This window comes from Monodon monoceros, unplaced genomic scaffold, assembly GCF_005190385.1.
Source record: "Monodon monoceros isolate NGI ecotype Baffin Bay Population unplaced genomic scaffold, NGI_Narwhal_1 Super_Scaffold_16, whole genome shotgun sequence".
Lineage (NCBI taxonomy): Eukaryota > Metazoa > Chordata > Mammalia > Artiodactyla > Monodontidae > Monodon > Monodon monoceros.
This window is the reverse complement of record NW_021703772.1, coordinates 58541533-58560441: the sequence shown is the minus strand read 5'-3', so window position 1 is coordinate 58560441 and position 18909 is coordinate 58541533. Positions and strand designations below refer to the sequence as shown.

The window sequence follows — 18909 nt, the reverse complement described above, 5'->3', positions numbered from 1 at the left end:
TCCATGAAGAGACACACTCAATGGCAGACACAATAGCAGAGGTACAACACAAATGTCAAAAATAAAAAGCAAATCTTGAAAGCAGAAAAAGAAAAATGTTTCAATTAATGGTTGATTTCTCATCAAAAACTAAGGTCAGAAGAGTGCAATAGTTTTAAAGTACAGAAAGAAAAACCAAAAAACCTTTCAACTAAGAATTTTATACCCAGCAAAAATATTCTTAAAGAATGACACTGAAATAAAGACATTTTCAGATGAAAGAAAACGGAGAGAATTCATTGCCAACAGCCCTACACTTAAACATTTGGAAGACGTCTTCAAGCTTAAGGGAAATGATAATAGGTAGAACCTCAGGAGATACATTTCAAGATGGCAGAGTAGAAGGACATGCAATAGATAGAACCTCAGATTCTCAGAAAAAAAACAGAGCATCAGAAATGGCAAATATTTGAGTAAATGCAACAGACTAATTTTTTCTGTTTTTGTCTTCTTGATTTATTTATAATACAAACATATGTTTAAAGCAAAAGCCGTTTGTGGGATGTACTAAAGGCCACTGGAATGTACATTTTTAAATGGTTAATTTTATGTGAATTTGATCTCAATTTTTTAATTGTTGCATTTATATATGTAGAGTATTACATAGAACAACTATAGCACAAAGGACTGGAAGGGAGTATGGGTTTATATAGTTGCAAGGTTTTTATATTTTACATGAAATGATACAATATAAGCTATGTAAACTGTAAGAAACTTAAAAACATCTACACACTATCAGTGAAAAGTTAAGGATGTGTATTGTAAATGAAAAAGCAACAACTAAAGAAAAAAGGTGAAGTCTAGTTAAAAACCAAGATGAATACTAAAATGAAACCCTAAGAAATCTTCAAATAATAAAATAATGCATAGAAAGAGAAACAGGAACAAAACACAGAAGCAACAAAGAGAACACAAAGAGAAGCACACAAATCTAAACCTATCAATAAGTACATTAAACGATGCATTTTAATAGTTGCCAACTATCAAAATTAATAAAACAGGACATAACTATATGTTCTGTACAAGAGATGTACTTTAAATATAAAGACATTGATTGGTTGAAAGTAAATGAATGGAAAACAATAAACATAAGATAGTTATAGTGGCTCTAACTATCTTATGATTTCAAAATTAAAAGTATTCCTAAAGATAAAAGGATATTTTATAATGAGAAAAAGTAAATTCATTAGGAAGGCACATATTCATATACGTGTATGTACTTTATAACAAAACTTCAAAATATAGGAAATCGAAATTGACAAAATTAAGACAAAATAGACAATTCCACAATCAAGAGTTGGAGATTTTTTATACCCTTCTCTTAACTAAATTGATAGACCAGACCAAAAAAAAAAAAAAAAATCGATAAATACACAGAAGATATGAAAAATGCTATCAATCAACTTCACTTAAATGATTGATATTTATCAAACATTATACCTAATAATAACAAAGTATACATTCTTTTCAAGAGTACACAGCTCAGTTGGCCCATACTACACACTGAGTCAAAAAACAAGTCTCAATAAACATAAAAAGACTAAAACTAAAATCATACACAATATGATCCTTGACCACAAAGAAACTAAATTAGAAATCAGTAACAATAAGCGTAACAGGTAAACCCCAAACATTCAGAAACACACATACTTCTTAAGAATTAAGAAGAAATTACAAGAGAAATAAGAAAATATTTTTAAATGATAATAAAAATACAACATATCAAAATACGTGGAATGCAGTAAAAGCAGTACTTAGAGGAAAGTGTAACTTTAAATGATTACATTAAAAAAGAAGCTCTAGGGACTTCCCTGGTGATCCAGTGGTAAAGAATCCACCTGCCAATGCAGGGGATGAGGGTTCGACCCCTGGTTAGGGACCAAAGATTCCACATGCACAAGGCAACTAAGCCCACGCACCACAACTAATGAGCTTGCACACCTCAACTAGAGTCCATGTGCCGCAAACTACAGAGCCCACATACTCTGGAAACTGCACTCCACAACTACAGAGCCCACGTGCCCTAGAGCCTGTGCGACACAACTAAAGAAGAGAAAACCCGTATGCCACAACTAGAGAGAAGCCCGCGCGCCACAACAAAAGATCCCGCATGCCTCAACAAAGATCTCACGTGCTGCGACTAAGACTGGATGCAGCCAAAAATAAACTGGAAAAAAAAAAAGCAGCTCTAAAATCAATGATATGAGTTCTCACTTTAAGAAATTAAACAGGAGGGACTTCCCTGGTGGCACAGTGGTTAAGAATCTGCCTGCCAATGCAGGGACACGGGCTCGATCCCTGGTCCAGGAAGATCGCACATGCCCCAGAGCAACTAAGCCCATGTGCCACAACTACTGAGCCTGCGCTCTAGAGCCCAAGAACCACAACTACTGAGCCCGCATGCCACAACTACTAAGCCCACATGCCTAGAGTCCATGCTCCACAACAAGAGGAGCCATCACAATGAGAAGCCCATGCACTGCAACGAACAGTAGCCCCCGCTCGCCACAACTAGAGAAAGCCCATGTGCAGCAACGGAGACCCAACACAGCCAAAAATAAATAAATAAATAAGTAAATTTATTTATTTAAAAAAAAAAGAAATTAAAGGGGAGAGTAATTCCCTGGCAGTCCAGTGGTTAGAACTCTGTGCTTTTACTGCCGGAGGGCCCAGGTTCAATCCCTGGTCAGGGAACGAAGATCCCACAAGCCTCTTGGTGCGGCCAAAAAAAAAATTAAATTAAAGAAAAAAACGAAAGAAATTAAAGAGGAAAAGCAGATTTAAACCAAATACTTAGAAAGAAAATTTGACAGTCTAGATGAAATCATCAAAATGCTGAAAAGACACAAATTACCAAAAGGGAACCAAGAAGAAATAGAAAATATGAATAGCCCTATATCAATTAGAGAAACTGATTTGCAAACAAAATTCTTCCCACAAAGAAAACTCCAGGGTCAGAAGAACCCAGGGGCAAGACGGGAATAAAGATGCAGACCTGCTAGAGAATGGACTTGAGGATGCGGGGAGGGGGAAGGGTAAGCTGGGACAAAGTGAGAGAGTGGCATGGACATATATACACTACCAAACGTAAAACAGATAGCTAGTGGGAAGCAGCCGCATAGCAAAGGGAGATCAGCTCAGTGCTTTGTGACCACCTAGAGGGGTGGGATAGGGAGGGTGGTAGGGAGGGTGGTAGGGAGGGAGATGCAAGAGCGAAGAGATATGGGGACATATGTATATGTCAGGTTCTTGTTATAAAGCAGAAACTGACTCACCATTGTCAAGCAATTATACTCTAATAAAGATGTAAATAAATAAATAAAACAACTAAATAATAACAAGGAAATGAAGGGAAAAATGTTTCTTTAAAAAGATAGCCAAAGATCTAAAGATGACCATTGTCATCTTTAGATGACACTTTCTGATGATGTCATGAGAGCTTGTTTGCTGGCTTTCCCCAACCACACTGTCAGGATCTTGATGTAGAAAGCTTGCTCATGCTCAGTGTTCTCTAAGAAGTGCCTTTCACCAGACTTATTTGGCAACTCCTCCTCTAAATCATCTCATACAAAGTTCTGAATTGTTGTATCTGCTCAGAGAGAGTCATTACCTCTGAATTCACTCCTAAACGTTGCTCTGCCCTGTATCACAACTATAATTCACTTTAAGCCAACTCAGTGTAATAAAGTATGGATTTACACACACACATTAAAAAAAAAAAAAAAGAAAGAAAACTCCAGGCTTAGGTGGCTTTACTGGTAAATTCTATCAAACATTTATGGTAGGTCTTCCCTGGTGGCGCAGTGGTTGAGAGTCTGCCTACCGATGCAGGGGACACGGGTTCATGCCCCGGTCCGGAAAGATCCCACATGCTGCAGAGCGGCTGGGCCCATGAGCCATGGCCGCTGAGCCTACGCGTCCAGAGCCTGTGCTCCGCAATGGAAGAGGCCACAACAGTGAGAGGCCCGCGTACCGCAAAAAAAAAACAAAACCAAAAAAAAAAAACATTTAGGGTAAAAATAACACTAATCCTCCACAAACTCTTTCAGAAAATCAAGGAAGAAATACTTTCGAACTCAATTTATAGGGCTAATATAACCCTCATATCCAAATCAGACAAAGATCTGGAAAAAAGAAAGAAAGAAAAGAAAACCACAGAATTGATGATCCCTCATTAACACAGATGCAAAAATCCTTTAAAAAATATCTTAGCAAATCAAATCAAACATAATGCAAAAAGGATTATTCATCATGAATAACTGAGTTTATTCTGGCAATATGAGCAGCTTATTATCCAAAAATCAGTCTATGGAAGTCACCATATTAATACAATAAAAAAGAAACACCATATGATCATTTCAATAACAAAAAGAAGTACATTTGGAACAGTCTATGACATAAATCACAGCAAGATCCTTTTTGACCCACCTCCAAGAGAAATGGAAATAAAAATAAACAAATTGGACCTAATGAAACTTAAAAGCTTTTGCACAGCAAAGGAAACCATAAACAAGACGAAAAGACAACCCTCAGAATGGCAGAAAATATTTGCAAATGAAGCAACTGACAAAGGATTAACCTCCAAAATTTACAAGCAGCTCATGCAACTCAGTATCAAAAAACCAAACCACCTAATCCAAAAATGGGCAGAAGACCTAAACATATTTCTCCAAAGAGGATATACAGATTGCCAACAAACACATGAAAGGATGCTCAACATCACTAATCATTAGAGAAATGCAAATCAAAACTACAATGAGGTATCACCTCACACCAGTCAGAATGGCCATCATCGAAAAATCTACAAACAATAAATGCTGGAGAGGGTGTGGAGAAAAGGGAACCCTCTTGCACTGTTGGTGGGAATGTAAATTGATACAGCCACTAAGGAGGACAGTATGAAGGTTCCTTAAAAAACTAAAAATAGAACTACCTTATGACCCAGCAATCCCACTACTGGGCATATACCCTGAGAAAAACCATAGTACAAAAAGAGTCATGAGCCACAATGTTCACTGCAGCTCTATTTACAATAGCCAGGACATGGAAGCAACCAAGTGTCCATCGACAGATGAATGGATAAAGAAAATGTAGCACATATATACAATGGAATATTACTCAGCCATAAAAAGAAACGAAATTGAGTTATTTGTAATGAGGTGGATGGACCTAAAGTCTGTCATACAGAGTGAAGTAAGTCAGAAAGAGAAAAACAAATACCATATGCTAACACATATATATGGAATCTAAAAAAAACAATGGTTCTGAAGAACCTAGGACAGGAATAAAGACGCAGACGTAGAGAATGGACTTGAGGACGTGGGGAGGGGGAAGGGTAAGCTGGGACAAAGTGAGAGAGTGGCATGGACTTATAAATACTACCAAATGTAAAATAGATAGCTAGTGGGAAGCAGCCACATAGCACAGGGAGATCAGCTCAGTGCTTTGTGACCACCTAGAGGGGTGGTATAGGGAGGGTGGGAGGGAGACACAGGAGGGAGGAGATATGGGGATATATGTATATGTATAGCTGATTCACTTTGTTATAAAGCAGAAATTAACACACTATTGTAAAGCAATTATACTCCAATAAAGATGTTTAAAAAAATACAAATTTAAGGAGAGCTTGCCAATTACTTCCTAGTTTTAGCTGCTATCATGTAATAATATGAGGCTTGGAGAGAGGATATCATGGAAATACTAAGGGTGGAAACGTGAAAAGATAAAAATAATCTGGGCTTTTATGACATTGTTGGGTTGCTGAACCAACCCTTGAATTTTTTCATATGTAAGACAAATAAACTCCTTTTGTTAAGCCAAAAAAAAAGAAATGCATTTGATAAAATCCAGTACCCATTCAGGATGAAAGTCTTCAGGCAACTATGAATAGAAGAGAACTTCTTCAACCTGATTAAGGGCATATACAAATAACCTACAATAGCAAGAAAAAATTTTTTAAATACTTCAGGATAAATTTTAAAAATATGTACAAAACCTGTATACTATAACCTATCAATACAAAATATTGTTGATAGAAGACCTTTGTAAATTAAGAGATTTACCGTGTTCACAGAGTGGTAGTCTCCATATTTAGTTTCAATACAAAGTCAAAAATCAATAAAAACTCAGCAGGCTGGTTTTTTTTGTTTGTTGTTGCTGTTGTTGTTGTTGTTGTTTGCGGTACGTGGGTCTCTCACTGTTGTGGCCTCTCTTGTTGCGGAGCACAGGCTCCGGACGCACAGGCTCAGGGGCCATGGCTCACGGGCCCAGCCGCTCCGCGGCATGTGGGATCTTCCCGGACCGGGGCACAAACCCGTGTCCCCTGCATCAGCAGGCGGACTCTCAACCACTGCACCACCAGGGAAGCCAGTAGGCTGTTTCTTAATTTGTAGAAATTAATGCTGAATCTAAAATTTGTATAGAGAACCTAGAAAAGCCAAAAGTATCTTGAAAAAGAACAAAGTTGGAAGACCTATACTATTTGATTTTAAAACTTACTAAAGCTACAGTAATCAAAACAGTGTGGTATTGGCAGAATAGACAGAACAATGGAATAGAATAGAGTCCAGAAATAGACCAACATTTGACCCCAAAATGTGGTCAACTGATTTCTGACAAGGTGCCAAGTAAATTCACTGAGAGAAAATATCAGATGTTTCTGAAACAACTAGCTATCTGTATTGAAAAATATTAACTTTAACCCCTTACCTCATGCCATATGCAAAATTAAACTGGATGACAGACATAAATGTAAGTACTAACATTATTAAACTTTAATAAAAGAAAACCTTTGTGACACTGAGTTGGGTAAAGATTTCTTATACAGGGTACAAAAAGCAATGAGTCACTGGAGAAAAAAATGATAAAATGAACATCGTAATGAAAAACTTTTGCTCTTTGAAAGACAAAATCAAGAAAACAAAAAGGCAAGCTACAGTCTGGGAGAAAATTTCACAAACATATATCTGATAAAGGACTTGTAGCCAGAACATACAAAGAACTCTTTCAGCTCTAAATAATACAAACAGTTCAATTTAATACAGGCAAAAGGTCTGAACAGATATTTTACCAAAGCAGACATAAAGATGAGTGTGAAAAGATGTTCATCATTAATCATCTGGAAAACAGAAATTAAAGCCACAATGAGAAACCCTTTAGAATGTCTAAAGTTTAAATGACTGACAATATCAAGTGTTGAAGAGGATGAAGAGTATCTGGAACTCACATATTGCTGGTGTGAAATGAAAATTGCAGCCACTTTGTTTTATTTTGGCCACACCGCACAGCTTGAGGGATCTTAGTTCCCCAACCAGGGATTGAACCTGCACCCTCGGCAGTGAAAGCATGGAGCTCTAACCACTGGACCACCAGGGAATTTCCAACAGCCACTTTGGAAAACAGTATGTGGCAGTATCTTATAAAGCTAAACATATATTTACCATATGTTTCAGCAAGTCCATTTCTAGGTATAATATTTATCCAAAAGAAATAGAAATATATGCTCACACAAAGACTTGAATACCTATATTCATAACAGTAAAGTTGGAAATTTGAAATTCAAACATCCCCATCAACTAATAAATGGATAAGCAAACTGTGATATATCCATACTATCATTACCATAGCAATAACAAAGAACAAAATGTTAACACACAATATGGATAAATCTCAAAAACATTATGCTAGTTTAAAAAAGTCTAACACAAACATACCATGTGATACTATATGAAATTCTAAAAATGATAAATCTATAATGATAGAAAGCAGACTAGTGGTTTCTAGAGCAAAAGGGTTGGAGGAACTACAAAAGAATATGAGGAAACATTCTAGGATGATTAAAATGTATTTATTGATTGTGATGGTGGAAACATACTGTATACAATAAACAAAATTCATCAAGCTGTACAGTAAGAATGGGTGATTTTATTATATGTAAAATATACCTCAATAATGTTTGGGGAAAACTTCTTATCTAGAGAAAAAATATATAAAATTATCTTTGATAAGATTTCATACTTGATTACAGAAGCTCAACATTATAGGCTCTTAGGAAATTAAGATTGAATTTCACATATTTTGAAATCTTAATATGGGAGAAAAGCAGTTTACAATGATTTGTTGTCAAACGAATTTCAAAAATTATTCTGGTCTCAGGTTTCTAGAAATAAAAGTGAAAGGTGATTAAAAATTTTTAGTAAAAATCATAGAAGAAAAAATTGTAAACAATATCAATTTAAAATTGTGTTGCCTGGGACTTCCCTGGTGGTGCAGTGGTTAAGAATCTGCCTGCCCAATGCAGAGGACACGGGTTGGATCCGTGGTCTGGGAAGATCCCACATGCCACAGAGCAATTAAGCCTGTGAGCCACAACTACTGAGCCTGCGCTCTAGAGCCCGTGAGCTACAACTACTGAAGCCCATGCGCCTAGAGCCCATGCTCCACAACAAGAGAAGCCACCGCAATGAGAAGCCTATGCACTGCAAAGAAGAGTAGCACCCGCTCACCGCAACTAGAGAGGGCCTGCGCGCAGCAACAAAGACCCAACACAGCCAAAAATAAAATTTAAAATAATAAACTAAAAAATAATAAAATAAAATAATGCTATCACAAAAAATAAAAAATTTGAGGGGATCAATTTGCTATAGAGGGATTAATTGCATTCTACTCCTAATAACTTAGGGACTTTCCTAGATTCATTCTCTATGATTTGGGGCTTTTCTAAACTCCTCATGTGACCCTGTGGCTACATGAAGAGGCTCTTGACAAGGTACTTAGGATATTAAAAGCTGAATATTTCACCATGGTCCTGGACCTAGAGAAATAAAGAGCTTCTTATCACAAAACGGGGGTGCAGGGTGGAATAAAACGAAGAAAACAAAGTATGTTTCTGCAAAAAACTTTATTTTAAAAAGGAACCTTTTTTTTTTATGTCAAACTCATCAATGCAAAATTTTGTTTTCAAAAGATTTCCTCAATGAAGCAGTTCCTTTCTGTGCTATTTAGTACTGTATTTTTACAAGCCCCAGGCTGAGCAAACCATGATTGAGAGAAGCCATCTTATGCACATTGCTGTTGTCCCACATCATTCAGAACAAACCTTTTTAGATCGTTAACTACCACAGGAATGCTGATTACACAGGCACCAGCAATTTCCTAACCAATGACCACCTGAACAATGATGTGTTCAGCTCCTCAGACCCTGCAGCCTTTCAAAGGTGAATCATTTCAGTTTGGAACTAGATCTCCATAGCAACTTCCCTTTGAGGGTTTTAGAATCACCATACAGTAATTCTATGATCATCAAGCTCAACCATTCCCAATGGTTCTTTTCACAGCAGATGGAAAAGGAAGCCTTGAAATTTTACAGTCTATTTCAAGCAATTCATCTGGCAGCCTATTAGAATTCAAAATATTTCGACCTTCAATCACAAAGCATGTTATCTGAAGCTGTGGTGATCTCAAGTCAAGACAAGCAGACGTTTTAGTCTAATCATCCATGATGAGAAGAGACTGACAAAAACTCTTAATTCAACCACCATCAAAATGCTTATTTTAACTGCATGAAAGTCTTTCAACAGGCAATGAAAACATACCATGTACCATTTTAACACAACCTTCTGTTCAAGGAAAATATGAATTCTTAATATTGACATGGATCTCTGCGCTTCTTAGACTGCTTGGAACAAATATGTTTCTTAAAAGTCAGCATAAATCCAATTTAAGAGCACTATTACTCACCACTTGTAAAAGCCAGAAACCATAAGCAAATGGCAATGGACTTACAATAAAGTCAGCCAGTTTAATAAAATCAAGTACATCTGGATCATTTAAATTTTTTTTCAGGCAAACCCTAACATGCTTAATCAGAAAATATGAATTCCTCAAGAAATTAATACCACTTAAAAGAAAAAGACAGATCTTAAAGAAAAATCTTAATTTACAAAAAGTCCTTGATTTACCCCAATTTAACCAATTCTCTAATGGGTTCAGAATATACTAACCTTCTTTAAAATACTGGATTCAATCACATTAAAAAGCTGTACATTTCAAGTTGCTAATAAATTCACTTCAGTTTTATCCAAACCCTTTTATTCTTGAAATATCAACTATATGTAATAATTTCGTTAAATAATTTTCAGAATTTATTATACATGTAAACCAAATATAGGTATTTTTCAGTATTCTTAGAGATATTTAGTGGCATTATAGAAGCCTATGCAAAAATTTTTAAATGCCTATTTTCTAATTACTAATCAAATCAAAACAGTTCCCTGTGGCTTCCCTGGTGGCGCAGTGGTTAAGAATCCTCCTGCCAATGCAGGGGACATGGGTTCGAGACCTGGTCCGGGAAGATCCCACATGCCACGGAGCAACTAAGCCCGTGCGCCCCAACTACTGAACCTGCACTCTGGAGCCCGCAAGCCACAACTACTGAGCCCATGTGCCACAACTACTGAAGCCCACGCACCTAGAGCCTGTGCTCTGCAACAAGAGAAGCCACTGCAATGAGGAGCCCGCGCACCACAACGAAGAGTAGCTCCCACTCGCTGCAACCAGAGAAAAGCCTGCGTGTAGCAATGAAGACCGAACACAGCCAAAAAAAAAAATTAAAATAATAAAATAAATAAATTTATATATATATAAAAAAACACAGTTCCCTATGAAGAACTAAACTAACTTTAAGGATAAACTAAACACCGGTGTAAAAAAGAAAAACAAAAAACAACACAACAACTATAATCTATGAATCACTAAATCAATTCAAAGCAGATAATTTTTTTAAAATATCAGAACATAAATATTAACTACTTTTGCATAACCTCAAATGTAAAATAGAACATGGAAATATACATGGTTTTTCAAACTACCACTATTGAACTAATAAGCCATTATTAATTTATGAATCCACCTCCTTCCACAAAGGAACAAATACCAGTTCCTCAGCACTCTGGAAAAAGATCTAAATTTAATTATTTAAATTTAGCAAACAAGAAAAATTTTAATAGACTTACTCTACTTCCTTAAGACAAGCAGAAAAACAGACGTAAACACACTTCATATGATCAAACTGTTATTACTTTCTGCATAAATTGTGCCAGCTAATTTAAACTGTCTTTATATGAGCCTATGAAATAAGTATATTTCAAATCAAGTACATATATATTTTATTTTCTTCCTAATATCTTTAACCTAAATTTTATGCTTGGTTTAAATATTTAATCACAAAGAGAAAAGATAGCAAAATTATTTTATGTTGTAGAATTAGTTCCCCAAAACTTGTACAAGCTAGATAAACTCCTGACTTCTGAAAACTGGTACAAATTTTTAAAGGAAAAATAAGCAACTTAACTTATTTTAAGTAACAGCAACATTAAAATCTCCTTCTAAGGAATATCTCCTCTTATTCTCAAAATCTCCACTTCTACCAGGAAATACAGAAGTGTAAGGAAGATGCCAGAACATTATGCCTTATTTTGGATTGGTTTAGTTTATGATCTGAGGTATATGACTTAAATTTAAACCAAGGATAATGCTTAAACTAAAAGGGTAATGAGGGCTTCCCTGGTGGCGCAGTGGTTGAGAGTCCGCCTGCCGATGCAGGGGACACGGGTTCGTGCCGCGGTCTGGGAAAGTCCCACATGCCGCGGAGCGGCTGGGCCCATGAGCCATGGCCCCTGAGCCTGCGCGTCCGGAGCCTGTGCTCCGCAAACGGGAGAGGACACAACAGTGAGAGGCCCGCGTACCGCAAAAAAAAATAAAAAAAATAATGAGCAGATTATACGCACATACGTTCATGCATTTTTCTTTATTTATTTTTTTTTTTTTTGCGATATGTGGGCCTCTCACCGTTGTGGCCTCTCCCGTTTGCGGAGCACAGGCTCCAAACGCAAAGGCCCAGCGGCCATGGCTCACGGGCCCAGCCGCTCCGCGGCACGCGGGATCCTCCCGGACCGGGGCACGAACCCGCATCCCCTGCACCGGCAGGCGGACTCCCAACCACTGCGCCACCAGGGCAGCCCTGCATTTTCTATTTTTAACTGTAAGTATTGACAGTTTATTTTACCCATATCGGGGGTGGGGGGAAAACACAACCAAGAGGATAATTTAAAAACTTACTAATAAAATTCTCACTAATACCCCAAATTCTCAAAGTGCAACTTAATGGCTACAGTATGACAACAATGTGAAAAATTGCAGGCTATTAGTACTTCAAAGTTTAAAAGAACAGAAACTTCTCAAAGTAGTTACGTATGAACATTGTTACATAATACTGAGTTCAGTTTTTTAAAAATTCTAAACTTCATGTCGATATGCTAGATATTCAAATATATATCTTTGCTGGCCTACAAGGCTCTTTTAGGGGCACCCTACCTTAACTAAAGGAATACTTTAAAAATCTTCACTATCAGTAATTATAGAACCTCTAAATATTTTTACTCAATTATCTGTAGAACAGACAGAAGCTCACATGGGATGCCTGACAATATGTAAAGGTTAAATAGACATTTCTATTGGTGGTAACAACATTATAATAAACTTCCATTTATTGACTAATTCTGAATTATTATGAATGCTATCATTTGTCTTAATTTCCCAACTTGGCTGTGAATTTTTTAAGGACAGATATATTATGAATTTTATTAACCTAGCCCTAAGGGCTTTACATTGTAGGTATTTAATAAATGTTTGCTATCACTTGTTAGATAGCAGTGATGGTTATAATTCAAAAACTCCATGTTCCTAAAACATTCTGGACTGGTAACTAAACTTACATTTCACTTGCCAGTCACATAACAAGAACCAGAAAAAGAAAATTAATTTGTTGTGAAAGATTAATGAAAGAGAAGATATCTTGATATCTTTATTTTTCACATTAATTTTACTCTTCCCTTCCAAATTTACAAGAACCCTATTCCTAACAATAAGCTAACATGCAACTATTGAGTTTAGCAGTCTAGGGCAAACTTAAGTTTATTTTATAACATATAATCAGGCAAAAAACTGCACACTGAAAACAGCAGCTACTAGCTAATAATAGCAGAAACATTTCTTTCAATGAAGGAAAAAAATCTGAAGATTCCATAATAAAATATAGTTTGTTATAAATATAATATTTACATGGAAAAAATTTATTCAGTATAACACTACAACTATAGAACAAATGTATCCATTTTTATTCTTATCAATAGCCTTATCAATATTCTTATCAAATGCCTACATTTTAACAACAAAGTATTGGGAATATGTGAGTAAAATCAAACTATTCGACTTTTAAGTCCAGAATCAGAAATCCACCCATATGATCAGGGTACAAATCTGGTGCGTGTGTGTGTGTTAGTGCTCTGTTTCTTCAATCAATATAGCAAAAGTGTAGTTACCACAGTACTTGACCTCTGACTGGGGCAGCAATCTAAAGGAAAATACCTCTAGCAAATGTGTTACTCCTCAGATAAGACAGCAGGATGCAGTATAATGGCTAAAACTTCTTTCCTAAAGACAGTCATACTGCTTCGATGATATTCTAAGTCTCCAATACTCTGTGGACACAAAACTTCAGGAGCACCTTTTTCTATTAGACTATAGACAGAATATTAAAGTAAGAAACTGTAAGTTACACTGGAATTTTGGCTATCTGGGAAAACATACAAATCTAAAATATTAAAAGCATTTAAGAGGTGTTCACAATAAATGCTAAAGCCTTAAAGATAAACAAATACTAACAGTATGTTCTGGTTAAGGAGGCAGCTTACTAACAAGCCTTTAAAATGTGTACACTCTTTGGCTCAGTAATTTCTACTTTTAGCAACTTACCCTAAGGAAAAAAACCTCAGGCAAGTGGACAATCGTGTATGTAAGGTATGTACAAGGACGTATGTAGCAACACGTACCCACACATTCAACAAATATCGAGGGGCACCCATGTGCATACTGTCATGGAACTTACATACTAGAAGGAGAAACAGATAATGAAGTAAATGGATAACTGGCTATTATTTACTCACAGAGAATGATGAAAAAGGAGCATTTGGCAATGTGGAGCTTATTGATGACCTAGACAAGAGCATTCTCAAATGCTCTTTTGGGGGGCAAAACCTCACTGAAGTTAAAAAAAAAAAAAGAATGGAATGCAAAGAAGTGGACACAGTACAAACAACCTCTTTTCAGTCTCGTTGCAAAAGAGAACAGAGAGTAGTAGCTGGACGGGGTCATTACCCCATGTTTGCACAGTCATGGGAACAAATCAATAGAGAGGAAACATGATACAGGAAAGAGAGGGCAGTGCAGCAGGATCACAATCACATGTGAGAGGAAAGCAGATTTAACAAGTTGGCCTTGGCAGGGACAATTCACCTGTTATACTAAAAGGAAAAGAAGAGTATATGATACAGGTGGATATAGAAGAACAGAACTCAGAAACACCAGGCCCTACTCCACCTCAGGCCCCTTGCATTTCCTACTGTGCCCCCAAAATTTAAATAATTTGATCCCTTACCTCCTTTAGTTCTTTACTCAAATGCCAACTTCTCAGTGAAGCCTTCCTTTGCAGTGTTTAAAACTGCAATCCCCACCCAAACACTTACTATCCTCTTTCTGTACTTTATTTTCCTCAGTATTTATTACCATCAAATATACAGCATAATTTTACTTTTTAAACATTTTGTTTATTGCCTAAAACAAATCTCTAAAGATACCATTAAAAACTCTGACATCTCTTTAAGAAAATGGGACACTACTTCAACAACCACAAAAAGGTCAATCTTTGCTAATATGACTACTATATCTGCATATTAACATAATCTCAGAAAAAGTTTACCATCATCAGTTCTGAGGGAGAAATCAGTTATATCAGCCACTGGCATCAGAATGAACTGGCCAATGGCAAAGTCAAACTATTGATAATCCAACCATCAGCTGTGCAACAGCAAGCTGGAACTGAGACCAGGAGAGCCCAGTCTCTTACGGGTTTCTTCAGGTATTCAGGAAGTATACACTAGGGCAGAGAAAATAGGGCAGCACGTGATCTAGGTTGGGGAAAAGAGAATCCTAACTTCAAAATCTGATTACAACACACAGCACTAATAGTTTTCATCTTTTCATACTACCTGTTAAGTACACCAAATAGCTATCATATACCTATATTTAGTGATAACTAGGTTGTTCTTATTGATGTAGAGACAAAAGAACTGGTGGCACTGGGATATATAAGATGGAAAAAAAGGAGGTGGGGGAAGAAATGGTTTTGACCTAGATACTACATCTTATAAGCTGAATGACATTAGGCAAGTCAAAATCTAGTCTCAGTTTCTTTGTGGTAAAATGTACTTTCCTCTTAAGATTGTTCTAAAGATTAACTATGATTCATGTGAAAGGCCCAGCACAGTACTGGCCCTAAATGGAACTCAATAAATGGTACTCAGTTAAATCTTCCCATTGTACTACCAGAAATGTTCAGATCTCCAGAGATAGGGAATTTAACTTTGATTTCCAGATCAAGATGACAAATAGAAAAAAATGAGGCATTTGGGGAGGGACACAAGTATATTCTCCAATCCCATTTATTCCTCTCTTGTTCCCAACTTGTAGGCTATACAATGTGCAATTAAAGAAGGAAATTCAAGCCTGGTTCCATGCTGATTGGTCAGCTGCCCACAGAAGCAAAGCTGAAAATTTCAAGTATCCAAAGTTGGTCTTTGGACATCAAGTTTGATATCTATCAAATTACATTCAGCCTTCAAAAATGGGTATTTTCCCCTTTCCCTTTTATTGTGGGCTAGATTTGACTTGCTTCCAAAGAAAAGGAAAAATATGAAAAGGAAAAAATAGTAACTTTACAGTGAAAATACCTGGCAAACACCACCTTCATCAAGTGATAAAGCTTTACATATCCCTGATGTCATGTAGATACCATGTATTCCTGGATATGATGTGAAAGGCACTTCACCTCTGTGGTATTCTTTCCAAAAACCCATAACCCTGGTTTAATCATGAGAAAAACATCAGATAAACCCAATCTGAGGGAACTACAAAACACTTCAACTGTCAAAACTGTGAAGGTCATGAAAAAGAAGGAAAGGCTAAGAACTATCAGAGGAGACCAAAGAAGGCTAAGGAAACATGACAAGTAAATAAGATGTGGTCTCCTGAATTGGATCCTGGAATAGAAAAAGAACTTCAGTAGATAAAATGGTGCAATCCAAATAAAGTCTGGAGTTTAGTTAATAGTAATGTACCAATGCTGGTTTAATAAATGTACCATGTTTTATGTACTTAGTTTTTACAAATGCACCATGTAAAATAAGAGGATATTGAAACAATGATAACATAAGAGGAAACTGAAACTGGGTGAGGGGTATATGAGAACTCTCAGTGCTATCTTTGAAACTTTCCTGTAAATCTATAATTATTCCAAATAAAAAGTTTATTTACACAAAAAGGGGCATTTGATGGCATGGAAAGATATTCAGGATATTTTAAATGAGAAAATCAAGTTTCAGTAAAATAAGTATAGTATGATCTTACATTCTTTGAAAATGGATTTTTTAATTATAAAAGTAATGTGTTCACATATTTAGAATACACAAGTGTATTTTTATTTTTTTAAATGATCGCCTTTATGCCTGTGGGCTTTTACCAACTCTGTTTGGTTTTTTGTTTTTTTAATTTATTGTATTTTTGGCTGTGTTGGGTCTTCGTTTCTGTGCGAGGGCTTTCTCTAGTTGCGGCAAGCAGGGGCCACTCTTCATCGCAGTCCGCAGGTCTCTCACTATCGCGGCCTCTCTTGTTGCGGAGCACAGGCTCCAGATGCGCAGGCTCAGTAGTTTGTGGCTCACGGACCCAGTCGCTCCGCAGCATGTGGGATCTTCCCAGACCAGGGCTCGAACCCGTGTCCCCTGCATTGGCAGGCAGATTCTCAACCACTGCGCCACCAGGGAAGCCCTACACAAGTGTATAAGCCACAGTAAAACTAGAACACAAAGAGAGCCAAAATCGAGTGAATTAACAAGCAAAAAGTTTATTTCTCTTTAATTTCAATCTTGAAACAAATGGTCCAGCTTAGCGAGGCAGCTCTGCTCCTTGCAGTCATTCATGGATCCAGGTTCCTTCCAAGACATGACTCAACCATCCTCTAAGGCACCACCATCATCTGCATGGTCTAAGTGCTTCCAATTAAATCAGCATAAGAGGAGAAAAGCAACTACTATAGGAGGCATAGTCAATGCCTTAAAATCTAGGACAAGTATCACCTATCACTTCTTTTCACAATCCACTGCTAAAACTGCAGACACATGTCCATTCTCATGGTGGATTTGGAAATGTAGTAAAGATGAACGGACATGTACAAGGAAGGAAAACATGGATTTTTGTGGACTAGTAACTGCCACCAGAAAAGTTATGCAAAAAGAAGAAATTATCTAGCAATCCCCAAAAAACCATTGTTAACATTTGAATACATTTTTGAGACTTTTTTTTCCATAGGGCTTAAACAAAACCAGAATACCTACTTTTTCATTTCATGAGTCACGGGCACCTGTCCACTTTAATATAAACTGCACAGTATTCCACTGAATTAATGTGCTATATCCAATTTCCCTTAATCTATATTTTATCCATTTTTAAGACCTTCCTACAGTACCTAACAAAGAATCACGTGAACAGATTGATTTTTAAAAGTATTCTTAATATACAAACAACAACAGAAAACATAACGAAAGGGAAGACCACTTTTATAATACCAAAAGCAACAAAAAAGATAAAAAACCCAGAAATTAATTGTACAATAAATGTACAAAACCAACACAAAGAGGACCTTTCCAAACACTTCAAAAGTAGACATGAACAAGTAAAAGAACACACCATGTTTCTGAACGAAAAGATTATAAATTCTTTTAAAATTAACATAAATTTAATGTCATCATAATAATGCCAACGAGATTTCTTTTTCAGAGATGAGGAAAGCTGATTATTAAGTTTATTGAATGTCATCATAATAATAATGCCAACAAGATTTCTTTTCTGTGATGAAGAAAGATGATTATTAAGTTTATACAGAAAAATAAATAAGCAAAACTAGCCAGGAACACTATGAAAATGAAGGGAACAGCCCTACCAGATACTACAATATGTACAAAGTCTTGATGATTTTTTAAAAAGTGTCACATTAGGAAATGAATAAACTGACACACTGATGAAACAGAGAAAGATTTGAAATAGACCCAAGTACTTATAGGAATCTAGCATATGCCAAAGGTGTCAAGTCAGTAAAGAATAGACTTTAATATATATTATTTGACAACATTATGAAAGGAATACTTAAAAAATATATACACATAGTAGAATCGATGTGTTGCAGTGTACACAAAGATAAACTCTAAATGGATTAGAGATTTACAAGTAAAAGATGAAACCATAAACATACTGAAAGAAAATATGATGAATTACTTTATAGCCCTGAGTTGGGGAAGGCCTGTTTTTTTTTTTGGCCGAGCCAGATGGCTTGCAGAATCTTTGTTCCCCAACCAGGGATCGAACCCATGTCCCCTGTAGTGAAAGTGCAGAGTCCTAACCACTGGACTGCCAGGGAATTCCCTGGAGAAGGCCTCTTTGATAACAACTGAGCTCAACTACCAAAACATTATTTGTATAGCAAAACGGACCATAAAGAAAAAGACAAATGACTAATTGGGAAAAAATATCTGCAACTCATAGATCTAATATTCCCAACATAAAAGAATTCTTAGTTATTACGGAAAAGAAAGAAAGAAAGAAGGAAAGAAGGGAGGAAGAAAGGGAGGGAGGGAGGGAGGGAGGGAGGGAGGGAGGGAGGAAGGAAGGAAGGAAGGAAGGAAGGAAGGAAGGAAGGAAGGAAGG

The 18909-nt window shown here is 36.5% G+C and overlaps 1 protein-coding gene across 4 annotated transcripts in view; it reads right to left on the bottom strand.

Annotated features, from left to right (window-relative positions):
* The window catches only part of OLA1 (Obg like ATPase 1), a 169113-nt gene that overhangs the window by 91552 nt on the left and 58652 nt on the right, over positions 1-18909 (bottom strand). The window contains exon 1 of one of the 4 annotated variants that reach the window (XM_029225758.1): positions 14043-14078. The exons of the other annotated variants lie outside the window; for them this stretch is intronic. The gene's annotated coding sequence lies outside the window, so the exon portion shown is untranslated. Of the gene's footprint in view, positions 1-14042; positions 14079-18909 lie in introns of those variants that run through there. 4 annotated transcript variants of the gene reach the window in all.